The sequence below is a fragment of the Drosophila ananassae genome, chromosome 3R (genome assembly GCF_017639315.1).
Source record: "Drosophila ananassae strain 14024-0371.13 chromosome 3R, ASM1763931v2, whole genome shotgun sequence".
Taxonomy (NCBI): domain Eukaryota; kingdom Metazoa; phylum Arthropoda; class Insecta; order Diptera; family Drosophilidae; genus Drosophila; species Drosophila ananassae.
The window spans coordinates 17097417-17111142 of record NC_057930.1 but is presented as its reverse complement, the minus strand read 5'-3'; the positions used below and the strand labels follow the sequence as shown (position 1 = coordinate 17111142).

General features: G+C 42.3%; 1 protein-coding gene and 1 long non-coding RNA gene across 2 annotated transcripts in view; one reads left to right on the top strand and one right to left on the bottom strand.

Annotated features, from left to right (window-relative positions):
• The window catches only part of LOC6498406 (dual specificity tyrosine-phosphorylation-regulated kinase 2), a 42273-nt gene that overhangs the window by 8827 nt on the left and 19720 nt on the right, over positions 1 to 13726 (top strand). The window contains exons 3-4 of the mRNA XM_001962699.4: positions 562 to 629; positions 4634 to 4680. The gene's annotated coding sequence lies outside the window, so the exon portion shown is untranslated. The remainder of the gene's footprint in view (positions 1 to 561; positions 630 to 4633; positions 4681 to 13726) is intronic.
• Positions 4310 to 5062, bottom strand: LOC116656002. The gene is made up of 3 exons (XR_004311027.2): positions 4805 to 5062; positions 4606 to 4710; positions 4310 to 4549 (listed from the first exon to the last, which is right to left on the bottom strand). It is a non-coding gene; the product is annotated as an uncharacterized LOC116656002 (long non-coding RNA).

Sequence of the window (13726 nt, the reverse complement as noted above, 5' to 3'; positions counted from 1 at the left end):
CCAAAGTGATTCACAAGAAAACAAATAAACCTCAGAGGCAAGGCGGTTCAGACCCTGGCAAATGATATTGCAGTCTTGGAAGCTAATGACTTCCATTTGATATACATTTTACCGACATTTTTGTGTCTATACTATAGAGTCTATAGCTCGTGGATAGGGTAATCCTGCTGGTCCCTCCTCGTGATAAGAAGTTGGATTCCCACATGCTATCTAGCACTGACTCACACCCGCCCCCATTACTGATTGTGCAAGCAGGTTTTCCACAGATTTGATTCCAGCTCCAGCTTATCAATTAACTATTTACGCTGCAGACATGCCTCCCGATAAGAGCCCCATTTGGTTTTGTATTTTATTATGATATGCGGCAACAGCACAAGTATTGTTTATTTTTTGGACTCCATGTGGGACACTAATTACGTAAAGTATGGAATTTATTGTGGGATCGGGGTCACCACCGAATCGACATAATTAGATAACCACCCCTGTTAGATAAGAAGTATAAATAGCTTCGATTTATTTATAGTTTCTAAATAAATTTTTTGAAATATCTTATCTTTGCAGAGATCTTAAAGCTTTCTAAGATCTTCAGTTGGGAAACTCTAAGGGGAGTCTACTAGTTGTTGTTTTAGGTAAGCCAGATCTGAAATGGAAGTCCATTTAATTATAATTTATAATTGATTTATGAATACAATTTATTAAGAATTAAAGACGCATTTGTATGACTGCGTCGTATTATTTGCAAACGATAATACTAAAGCGCTGCTGGCTGCTTTGTTTATGGCTTTGTGACCATTTCCCGATATCATTTCGCACATATTTCAATGTAAACTGCGGAGCCAGCTGCCGGCCAGTGTCTGATAAGTCGAGAGTGCAATTAATTGTTGTTTCCCGGAATTTCCAGAATGCTTAGCCAGAAAACATGATATATTAGATGTTTAAAAGGAAGTTTCTATAAGTTAGTATATACATACTAATATAGAGTTTTCAGGAGTTTTTAGGGGCGGTAAGATTCTGTCATAAAGACCACTCCATAAGGTTAAATAAAGTAGAAAAACATGACATATTACTTGATTAAAAGAAAGTAGGTATAGGCTAGTATATATGTTACTGATCATGTTACAAAATATCTTACAGTTAAGGGGTTTTCGATAAGATTCTACTGGAAAGCCACTCCATAAGGTTAAACAAAGAAAATCAGTCGAAAAGCACCGAAACAACCTTGCTGGCTCACTCATTTCCACGCAAATTGCAAATGAAATCGATTTCGAATTACAAAACAATACAGAACTGTAAATGGAGGCACAACCGACGACTGTGGAACTCGACTCGAGACGGACGATTTCGTGATGCGTGAAAGTCGGCGTCAGCCTTGTGGGGCTAGGAAGTGAAACAAATCGCAGCAAACAAGCTGCGAGTGAAATGTAAACATCGTAAAACAGCGCATGTAGATTGCAAATATATTGTATCAAGCTATACCTGTCATGCTTGTCGTCTACGAATCGCTGAGATACAAAAAAGTATCTTCAATTCGAGCTTATCTAAGATTGCGTGGATCTTTTATGGCTAAGATTTGTGTTTTTTTTTTTGTGTAAAGTAAAGTTTGCGGGCAAGGTTATTGCACAGAGCGGGTACTATAAAGCAAAACACAATACAAATTTAATATAAATGAACCGCAGAAGAATAAATGTTGAGTCAAAACACGCGATAATTAAATATTTGATATGTCAGCTGGACCGGCAGACTACAAAGGCAGCTCCCCGGGGGATATCTACTTTCAGAGAGTTCTCAGAGTTCTCGAACAGCTGACGGCTAACCACACCCCTTTAACTGAAAACTTGTACTTGAGGTAAAGTGAAACTTCCGCCAATTCCCGGATTTTAAGATTTATAGCCGGTGCAGGCCCCTGAACCTCGGTTGCAGGCGCACTTGTAGCCACCGCACTGCACAAGCTGCATACCAAGTGAGTGCCAAGACAACACTTCCATTTGCATTCGGTCGTCTTGGTGGTACTACAACTACTATCAAGAAAATTCCAGGCCTTAAATGGGGAAATGGGGAAGAAAAGACAAGACAAGAGCAAACTATTCCATTCACCAGCCACCGCAGCTAATGGCCATAATGAATATGAATAATTATTCACGCTAGTGCCGAGACTCGAAGGCTGTTCAAAATGCAGGCGAGAGTGTCCGGAAATGGGTGGGTTTTGGAAGATCACAACGAGAACTATACTATAACTTTATTCTTGCCTTAATCCCATCCACTTTAAGGCCATTAGAATTATATTCATTCCCCGAACTAAGCTTCTAACTTTATTGTAGAGCCCGGCTTTCGAACAATGGCCCCATCTTGCCCAATTGCACCCCACAAAGGGTATGATATGACACAGATACCGCCCTCCACTCTTCAATTTATTATCATGTAAAACTTTTGTGCAACAATGTGAACAACAAAAGCTTGAAAATCGCGGCTACTGTGCAGCTGTTCAGTGTACTTGCCCCCTGCCTCTGCCTCTTGCCACACGACGCCCCTTAAAGCCCACACCCGTCAATTGTTCTAGTTGATAATTTATTTGAATATTTGGCATAATTATTCCACAGCCACTGCCACCGCCAACAAGAAACAAAAGAGCCACAGAACCCGTTGTATAACAACGCATATTTCGCAAGCAAACTATTAAAGCGTGTGGCTGTATCTTAAAGATACAAAATTGCACTGAGAATTGGGCACTGAGTTCGACTTGACATTGAGTCCGGGAGATAATGACCAAATAACCAGTTGCACCTGAGATAATAGAACCACAAATTCCTCCGAGATTCGTATCTGATGGCTGACAAATGAAAAATGATTGTCGCTAATTGGAGTTCATACTCATTCTGGGACTAGCTGGCTCCAAAGATAAATGATATGCTCAGCATTGAGGCAATCGGCAATCGGCCATTTAAGGCACACACTGACCAATCACTTAGACTCGATTAGCTCCAGAGCCAGAACTCGATCTCCGACTTCTATAATTTTGTAGTTTGCGCCTCCGGCTCTTCGCTTTGTTTTGAAAACTGAGCCAGCGATCGCCGTGCGTCGCGAATCGCGAGCCGCATAAATTTCTATGCTTTCTGCCCTGCCCCCTCGGTGAAACAGTAGCGGCGTCCATTAATCAAAAGGCACTCTGGCCTGGCCATCGCCGAGATCGCGTATTAGTTACACTTTAGCGGGGCGCCCAGCAATCTGATGGCGGGTTATTAGTTCGCCAGCGTTATGATGCAAAGCAGTTGGAGATTGATCGCTTACATGACGAGTGGCTCCTCAGATCCGTGGAGGAGGAGGAGGCTTAAGCCGGGGCTAGGCCTGGTTCAAGGCAACACCAGACACGACTTAAGAACCGATTTCACAAATGGATGGTGGGAAGTGGCCGACTAAGCTGCGATAACCTAATGCCATAAGTACTGTGAAGGCTTTTTAGGGGATTGAGTCATCGGTTCTATAACTTTGATGCTTTGATTTTCCAGAACATTGAATCCTTTCCTGCAAAGCCAAAGTAAATGCCAACGAGGGAGAAATGTCAACAGCTAGTCCATGTAGTCCATGCCTCCGACATTCGCTCGCAAATTCGTTTGCAAATTTATGCAAATTTTTATTTATTAAATAAACACGCAAAGTGCGTGTCATCAACTGTTGGGCGGCAGAGGATGGTCTGATGGATGGGTGGGTGGCAGAGGTTGCTCCCGAGCCCGGAGCCCGGCTGGGGCCAATGAACGAAAGCGACAGAACAGCGTCGAGGACATCGGCAACTACAACGACAATGGCTGGATGGCTGAATGGCTGAATGTTGATTGGCAATTTGTTGTAGTAACTACCCAGAGTTCAAAGGAATGGGGTTCTGAAAGCGATAATGCCTGCGAAATGGTTATGGAGTTCATAAACCGACAATCTTGATGGGGAATTGAGTGGGTGTCTAACGAGGGGATGAGTGGTTGTTAGAGTTCAGTGAGATATGAGGCGTTTGAAAGTGTATATTCGAAAGATTAATCAAGGTCTTCTTGGGACTAACTAACTGGTACTAAGTTGACAAGCGAAGAGTCATTCTGTGGCACTCTGCCTGGTACCGCTATCCATGGAGTAGCCATCCGAGCTGCCCCCAGACTCTATCAATTACAAATGGTAGAGATACTGTGCCACCGAGCATGAAATTAGCTGCGTGCCTCAGACAAAAGGAGAAGAGTGCCCCCTTCCATTCTACGCACATGTGCACACCCTAGGCCTTCTCGGCCCTCGGCTAGCTCTGACTTTCATGACAACTTGCAGTTTGTTACCAGGCATTACAGGCCTTTTACGTTACTTTATTAATTTATGCACTTTTTTTGATTGTCTTGCGTTACAGTTGACAGGTTTGGCCGATCGGTGGTGGGTGTTGTTGGCGGTTTTGCTGGTACTCTGTTTATGTGGTTCAGCCGGAGTGAGCACCACAATTTATTATCTCCTACATGGCATTGCGTTGTAGCGTAACTGCTTTGATTAATTTTAATAGCCTCGCCCGAACAACTTGTCTCGATGGCTGTAATTAATAATTATTATTATTTGATTGGTAATTCTGTCTGGCATTTATCTAACCTCCTGCCTTGTTTCTTGTTCTTTGCAGACTTCCTCGGAGATTGCGCAAGAACAGGCCTTTCTGTTTCGGACAAGGTGAGTTGAACTCTGACTGGCGACTGGCGACTGGAGAGTGGAGTGTCATGTTGCCCGAAAGGGAACATCGAGTAATTAATTGAATTCTGATTCGAGGCGGATCAAATGCCGAATAGGTTCTTACGTAAGCGGGTTGGAGGTTGATGATCTGCAATTAACCCCCTTGTAGAGCGACCTTATCGGCAGGGTATCTGTCCTGCCTGCTCCACTAACCCACTGACGGAGAGTCCAGTGATTGATATGGCGTCTAGCCCGCCCAGCTTTTCGACCAACACCAAATGCATAATGCAACTCGGAATGGAAGCTATCAGCTTGTGAGACTTCAGAGTGCCGCCTCTTGAGTCAACAACTCGCTGACCCACTTCTGAGTAGCAACTCGACGCGACGCGACTCTCTAATCAGACAGTAACTTTGTTGCCTGATAAACACATGGCAGCGGAGATAGAAAGCAAATAATAAAAGAAATAAAAACAATTACAAATCAGTGCTTTCCATAGTGACAGCAGAGCATAGGGAGTGTAATAACCCCGGGAAGAGTTGCCGGCTTCCTGTATGCGGCGATAAACAATGAATTCCCTCCAATATGTGTCAACGTTATTGTCTGCCAGCCGAGGGATGCTGGCTTTGTTCTAGGTCCCTAGCCTTTAACCCGCTTCGAAAGCTTTTTTGAAGAGAATTTAATAGAAATTGTTAGTCTTTAAACTGTTTAGTTTCATAGTACATCATAGTATATTTTCTAATTAAAAGTTTTCTGATCTGTGAGCTCAACGCTTTTGGGTTTATTGGTCGCCTGCTGTCTGCCAGTTGGAACTTGACTTATTAAGCGATAGGCTTAGTTGGTCTAAATACTTTTTTCCGCCTGGCGCCTCCTCAAACGGCAGAGAGGCGGGAAAAGTGGGTGGTTCTAGCCACATGGGGTTCTCCCTCACAGCCGCTTCCAGAACAGATGAGAGCTAGCACTAGCTGACGTCTTTCCACGTCCATATCTCCCGGCTCAGAACCTCCGAATGTGTTTCTTTTGTTATTCCACACAATTCGCGCGCCCAGCCTGTCAAGAATTTCAATGAGTTCGTTTCCCTTTCGGTAGCTAGTCGGCGGTGGTGTCGGTCTCTCAGGTCTCTCGAAGAACAAAAAAGATACATAGATCCGAAAAAAGCAAAACATGTTGGAAATTAAAGTAGAACCTGTTGGCTTACTCATGAGTTTGCCATTTTTGGAGAAAAAGAAATAACTTTAAATTGGTTTAAGGGGTTTGTCGCTGGAGATAATATTCAGATTTGAACTATTGTTGGCTTTTTAAGATCTAAACAATGTTAGTTAATTAATATCTATTGTAACTATGAGTTTGTACTAAAATGTCTTTGGATTTATGACGTGATGGTCTGTCCATTAATTCCCATCACCATTTCAAAGTGAAATTTGGCGCCCCCTCTTCAAAAACTCGTTATCCGAACGGGTGACTTGGCCACAGCTTCCACAGAGAAAAAAATAGACTCCCTTTTATGGCTAATTGTTATTTAGTGCGAGTGGCAGAGCCACCAACACCTGAAGATCTGAAGTTTTGGACTTGGCTCATGAATAATCCAGCTTCAGGTTCAGGCTTTATTACGTCACACAGTGTCACCAATACAGAGCTGATGAAAATGGGAAAAGTTAATGAAAAGTTAATGAAAACTTGATGAAAAGTTGCTGACACTGTGTCAGTGACTGGACTTGCAATCGATTTGCCCTTTTGTGAGTCGCAGCTGAGGTTCTATCGAAGCTTTCAAACATCAAAGGCTATTTTCTCTACACTGTGTTGTTGGCAAAGTTTTATGAGCCAATTACATGCAACACTGGGCAGCAGAACACAGCATTGAGGCACTGAAATATCACATCCATCACATGCTAAGCTCGCATCATGTAGCAACTATTATGTGAATGCGATTGGGGCATGCCCCGCGTCCTGCCTGCCTGCCTGCCTGCCCTCGACGCATGCTATGTGCACGCTATGCGAGGAGCCGAACAGACCTATGAGTATCGCCGTCTATCATTAAACTGTCGTAAATCACAAGTAATTGACATTATACAACAGCCATGCGCAACGGATCGGTCAAACGAGCAGCAAGCAGCCAGGCAGGCAAATAGCAACAATTATCTCAAGACAACAAACATTTTTCTCAAACTACACGTAGCTGCAATTAAGCCAAAGATATCATATGGAAATAGTGTGTAAGATGTGCTGAGATTATTGTCTCTACTTGTTGGAAATAGCTTAGAGTCTAGACTCTAGAGGAAGGCCTGATAGTATCCTCCCACCTGTTCGTCCATCACTCGATCAATTGGCAACCATCTCTTGAGATTGTAGCGCTCGAGCGAAATGCACAATTGAAATGCAGCGACTATATATTTAGACTGACACACTAAGGAAAAGGCAGACACCGTCCCTCTACTGCCGCTACTAGCCCCGTCGGAGGAAGCCAACCCACTTTTGTGAAAAGATTACGAAATCGGTTGGCTGATGCCGCCCGAGAATGTGCCACGCGTAGTTCTATATAGAACAGAGCTGAGAGCGATTTGGGATTAGATAAGAGTCAGAGCCATAGCCAGAAGGTGGCATATAAATAAATGCCCCACACCACCACACTAGGGTTATGTGTGCATCAAAAGATTTCAAAGAGACTTGCAACGGTTAGCTAATAGCTGCCAACATGACGATGCGGTTGCCTACAAAGGTCTTGCCCAACAAGTGGTCAAGGCTTGTGATTTCTCACTCAGTGCCTGGCTAAAATTATGAAAATAAATAATCAAAATGAGTCATCTTTCCTACGAATATTGTGGTTTAAATTTCAAGAAGGAAACTGCAAATCAGCGTAATAAAAAGTTAAGCCAATAGTCTCTCCTATAACATCAGATATTTTGTCAAAGTATCAGCTCTACATATCGTTGACTAGACTAGGGCCCATAAAAAAGGCATTTCTCTAGTTTTTATTGCTGCGAAGGAGTTGTGCGATACAGCTGTCTGAGGTTCGACACTGTCCAGGAATTTAATTATGCCGAGCATTAAAATTAAGCAACATAAACTACAGACAAGAGCATAAACAAGCCACAGCAGCCAAAACTAATTAACATTCCGTTTGCATCGGAGTCAGTGGAGTGGAGTTCTGCGACTGTGCTGCATGTGGCAGGGCTCCAGTTTACGATTTAAAATGTAAAAATACTCTTGCTTCCAAATAGGCAAATAGGCATAGTATTATTTCTGACTATATATCAGTACAATATAGATTGTTACTCATAGTTGGTCCCCTAACTAAGTCCCTGGGGGAGCACTACTGCAGTTGGAACTCTTTTCGTCACGCTTTTGACGTAACTCTGAAAAAACTCCCCCGTCCTGAAATTTCGAATAGAACTCTCCAGTTCCACTCTCAGTTGAATGGAATTCGAGTTCTCCCCCACTTCATTGTTATTTTTCTTATGGTTCATTTGTTCCATTTTATTTCATGTTATTCTGTTCTATTGTCTATCGGAAGTTGAGCTCGTTGTTAATTTATGCGTTTTGTGGAAGTGCCCCCCCTGCCTTCGAAAAAAAAATGAAACAGGAAATGCAATTAGTTTCAGGGGGTTCTCAGTTCCCTGCCTTCGAAAATCTCGTTTTTTTTGTCAGTGTTTGTGGAGTGTCATAAATTGGCGGCGGTTTTGTTTATGTTTCTGCTTCGACTGTTGCTGTCGATGTTGCTGTGTGTGGCCCCTTATGGCTTTCTTTTGACCCAAATGCTGTTTGGAGCTCTTCCCTCGAGCCATTTAATAGCATTTTTGACAAATTTGTTGAAAATTTACAACTCGACCAGTGCTGATGGATGAAGCACTTGGAGACACCAGATGGAGGAGGGCTTTGCTATTGCAATTGCTCATTTTGTGGAGGAAATAGGAGTACTACTAGTAGGAAACCCATTTAATTACCAAATTCTTTCTTTATAGACAGTAAAGTATACAATGGCCAGTGCTTCCTGTTTGTGCAACAAAAAATATCCCTCTAATTCCCACCATCCTCTATAGACCACTACAGTTTGCATTCGTTTTCTAAAAATACAAAACTTTTTACTTACGAGACGATTAAAAGAAGCAAGCCAAACACAAAACAATGCCAGGAATTGGCGCGTGAAAATTGTTTCGTTTGATGAGAAAATAAAATTCAATTGGAAAGCAGTTCAAACAGACAGAAAGAAGCGCTAATTAGCCAAGAGTGTGTGTTTCTCTTCTCAAAACGCAAAAGCAATATTGGCAGTTCGAAGATGAGTCTTCCAACCAGAAAATTTCACTGTGAAAATTACAAAACGTGCACACATCACATCAATGATATCGATTTCACTGATTGATCGCAAAAGAAAAAAGAAAAGCAGGCAGAGTCAGAGTGTGGAAACTCGTTCGCGCAGGCGCTTTTCATTTTCAATTCAGTGACAATCTCAACGCCAGGGGGCGCCACACTGATGCAGCACCCTGCCAACTGTTCCCATTAATCGCCCGCCGGTCTAGTGGAGCTCTCTTGGCTGATCTTGCCTCCCCATCGCCAATCTCCTCCTCGTATCGTGTTATGAACGATGATCGTTCATTATGGCTGAGTTACGTGTTCGGGCACAAACGAAAATTCTCATAAATTCTTGAGCACTGCGGGAAATGCGAATTCCTTTCTCCGCCTCGTTTTCGGCCCGATCCTCTCTAGAGCGGCGGCCTAACTTGGTCACTGGGTCGGTCTCGATGGCGTCTGGCACTGTTTATCAGTGGGGATCGAATGGAAACGCCAATCTTTCGGGGGGCCGTGGCACGACTCACCTCCTCCCTGCTGATTCGTATTTATTTATCCAGACATCAGGTAACCACACGGCCTCCAGTGCCCCCCTTGATTGTTTACTAATTTCCAGTCGTCCGCCAGTGATTTGTGTTTCTATTTATATTCGATTTGGATGCTTCAGTTCTTAGGAATATTGGGAAATTCTTGGCCAACAGGTGGTGGTTAACAGGGCCAAGTGGATTGAATTTTATCCCCAAAACCTAAGAGACTGAGAGTTAATAGAAGCAAACTGTTCTTTCCAGTTAGACTTGCCAATTTATCTTAATTTAAACTTTTGCGAAGGAGATCATTGATCTAAAAAGTGTTCCGCTAACCCGCCTATATTTGCATCCAATTGCAATTAGAAATTCAAAATGCCCAGCCAAGTCAAGCATATCTCAACCCCGTTGACCCACAAACTGAAACGAGACCTTTGCATCTGGCCAAAATGCCGGAGAAGGCAATTATGCATGCCTTGGCAAGAGATGGAGCTAGAGCTGGAGCTGGGGCTGGGGATGGAGATAGGAAAGTCCAACAGAGTATAATCAAGCGCAGAGCGAGACTTATCGTAGGTCAGAGCCAGTGAATCGAACCGAAAGCAGCCGCGCAGATACACACTCCCAGATAGCTGGCTAGAAAGATGGATAGTCAGATAGATTGTTGTTTATGGAAGGGGACTGCGGGTGAAGTGATTCAATGATTGCCAATAGACGAGGAGACACCGCCGGTGCCGCTGCCGCTGCAACACGGTCAGAAAAAAAGATTGCTGTTGGCGAAATGAAGCGAGCTCCTTGTTCGACTTGGACTTGGTCTTGGAGCTAGTTGCTCCACTATGATTAAGCAGCGAGGTGCTGGTCAATGGTCAGCAGCAGCAGCTTCAAAAACCAAATCACAAAAATTGATTGGCCATGCTTGTGGCTGCAGGCAGTTGTTAAATCAAAAGCTTCCACTCTATCAGCTTTTTTGAATTTGTTTTCCCAACTCGATCTTGTCCGATGCACATTAAAAGAGCTGCTTTTGTTATTATGACAAAAAAAAAAAGAAAGAAAAGAGTAGAGACTGAAGGCAATTGATAGGAAATTGGGTTGAACGTTCGTTGACTTTGCCTCACTGATGCAACTGCAACTGCCACAGCCACTCTTTGCTTTAAAGTCATGGTTCGTCTTGGTAATTAATGCAACTCCGCCTGCATGCCAGCCTGCCAGCTCCGCCGATGATGTAAGCCCAGACTGATTGACAATGGCAGTTAATATTTAATTGATTAGCTCGCACCAGTGCATTAATCAATCAATTGCAATGGCATTGTTAAGGAAATGGGCGTGGCTGTTAAATGCGTTGGCTGTTGGAGCTGCACGCCTGTTTGCCGGCTTGTTTGGAAAAAGAAAAGTGAAAACATTTGTCGCAATCAACTGGAAAGTGAAATGGAAATGGAAACAGTTGGCTTTGATTTGTTGCGGATATAGATATACTTCAGGGAAATCAATTCACTCGAGTGCGAATTTCTCGGCTTTAGTTGTATCTCTTAGATACATTTCGACAGCGCGCTACAGACACTGACAGCTGTCAGTGCGTTGCTTCGCAAGTGACCAGAAAACACAAATTTATTGCATGCCAAAAAGCAAAATAAGAAAAAAACGCAAGAACCAAAACAAAGAAAAATGTTTTAGGCAGAAATACGTAGAGGTTCTTAAAAATAGCCCTACCGACCCTGGCTGCCCTTAAAATACCGCCAATACGCTCTGGTTAGTTGAAAGTGTTTCACTTTTGCGAGAAGATGAATTGGAACTGTACCAGAGAATGCCTAAAAATACACAAAAAATTAGACTATTTAAAGGATAATAATAGAAGTACTATAATATCTAAGAATGAGCTGAAGAAGATTCTAATTATTCTTTATTTTCTTATCATTTCAGGTAAGAATCTGCAAAAAAGATCTAAACTGCAAGTAAGCTATGGTGGAATGGAGTTAAAGTTTAATATTTTCCTTAAGAAAAGCCTTCTTAAATATTTTCCATTTTCATTCTTCTAAGAACTCCCAAGTGACCCTCGAAAAAGAAGCTCGAATGTAACCAAATTACTCGTGCATAAAAAAAAAGAATTGTGGCCACACATAAACCCAACCGTAGAACAAACTGTTTCCAGTTTTTAATTAAAAAACCAGACTCGAACGAGTCAAGCAACGGATCTCCCCAGAAGTTTTTCCAGCTCTCTTGTCTTGGGTATTAATTAACAACTTCCTCCCGGGCCGGGCCGGGCTGGGCTGTTGGTGTTTTGGTTTTTATTGCCATGCGAATGGCAATAATAATTATAATCATCATTTTTTTGTAGGTTCTTTTTCGGTTTGTTTAGTATTCTGTGGGCACATTTGACCCAAATCAAGCACAGCCCGACAGCACTGACCCATTTGCCTAACCAAAAACAAAAAATTCAATCCGAAAATCCAATACAGATTGATATGCATATGTATTCACATTTTATACGATTTGTTGGAATAAACAAAGCAAAATGATGCAAAAATCATGCTAATAAAGTTAATGCGAAACCATTGGAGATATAAAAATGTTTTCTTAAACGGCGACAAGACACATGGATAGTTTAATAGGATTCAGGCGCATTTATTTTCTCTGGGAATCTATTTTGTTTTAGTTTAAAATTGAATAAAATATTTACTCTCGGGATTTGGGCTGTACATTATGAAGCAGCGCCTCTAGGTTGGTTGTACGTATAAAGAGGGAGTTGCTCTTAAGGAAAAACTATCTTTAGAGCGATCTTTCGAGGGTTAAAGTGAAGTTATTGATATACTACTGACTACTAATTAGAGTTATGAACACCTTGCTTTATAAACCAGATTCAGAGTCGTTAAACCCTACTTGACTCTGACTTCATCTCCGCCCCTTTTCCAGCCCCCTAACAAATTAGTCGGTTAAATAATCTGTCTACTAAACTAACCATCCAACCATCCAACGCGAACAAGTGAAAGTGCCGAATTGCACATCGTACATGTCGCAGCGTGCAACACTGCGTATGCGTAATATTTGTCAAAATCAAAATCCGCGAAAAATGAGAGACACTGCTAGGAGAAAACTGCTTTCGCAGATTCAAAAGCAAAATTGATGGCAATTTATGAGCGGAGCCTAACGGGTTGTTATTATTTACGCATTTATTGGTGCATGAAAATGTAAATGGCGACAAGATCACGATAGGTGTAGTTAAAAAATAAAATGAGAAAAAAAACTGAAAGAAAAACCAGCAAACACTGGCCAGGAAAAATAGTAAACAACAGACAACCAAGTTTGGTCAGCAAAGAAGCGACAACGAACTCAAGTGCATTAACCTTAACAATCTTTAGCCACTTAAGTGCATCGCCAACAACTGCAACAACAGCTACCACAGTGTGGCATGCGTTTGGCGACAACAACACCAACATCAGAGGCTGTAACAACAACAAGTTGTTAGCCGCTGGCCGCTGGACCATGATCTTCAAAAACCTGCAATCGAAGAGTGCCAGTGCCTGTGCCAGTGCTAGTGCCAGTGCAGCCATGTGAAAGAAGCAAAAGCACCCAGAGCCAGTTTAGCGAGTTTTCGACTCCAACTTAGAGTCGGCTCAAATCATTGGAGTTTATTTTCTTATTTTTTGTGAGCAGCTTGGCTTGGTCGAGGTAGGGAGAAGTCTCTCAGACACAATTAGTAAAACTTTAGTTGATTTAAAGCCGTGGAAGAGGTTTTCCTTCCACGAGTGTTGTCTCATTTGATTGACAACGTCCTAATGAACCCCGACGAACTACCATTACCATTTCAATCAAAACTTATAGCTTTTCTTGTAAATTAAGACTTAAAAACTACCTATGTAGAATATATATTTTTTGATAGAATATCCCCTTTCTTTTTGTGCACTTTCCATTGCTCCATAATTTATTTATTCCGGCTTAAATGTTCCATTAGGAGAGTCTTGACAGACCTTGACTTTTCGACTTTGAATGGATATTTGGTCCGTATCTTTTGTGGCTTTTCTGAATTCATACGCACACTTGGGAGGGGACCTCCACTTCCCAAAGAAAGCCTTTCATATGGAAATTTTGTGTGACATTTCTTATTTACGAGGCTTCCCATATTTCTTTTGTGGCTTTACTTTGTCGGTGGCTGGCCTTTTGACGATGCGGCTGCAGTCGGTGGCTGTTGAGTGGCCCGAAGCTTAAAATGATATATGGTCTGAGAGTGCCCTAAACGGAATGAATAGTT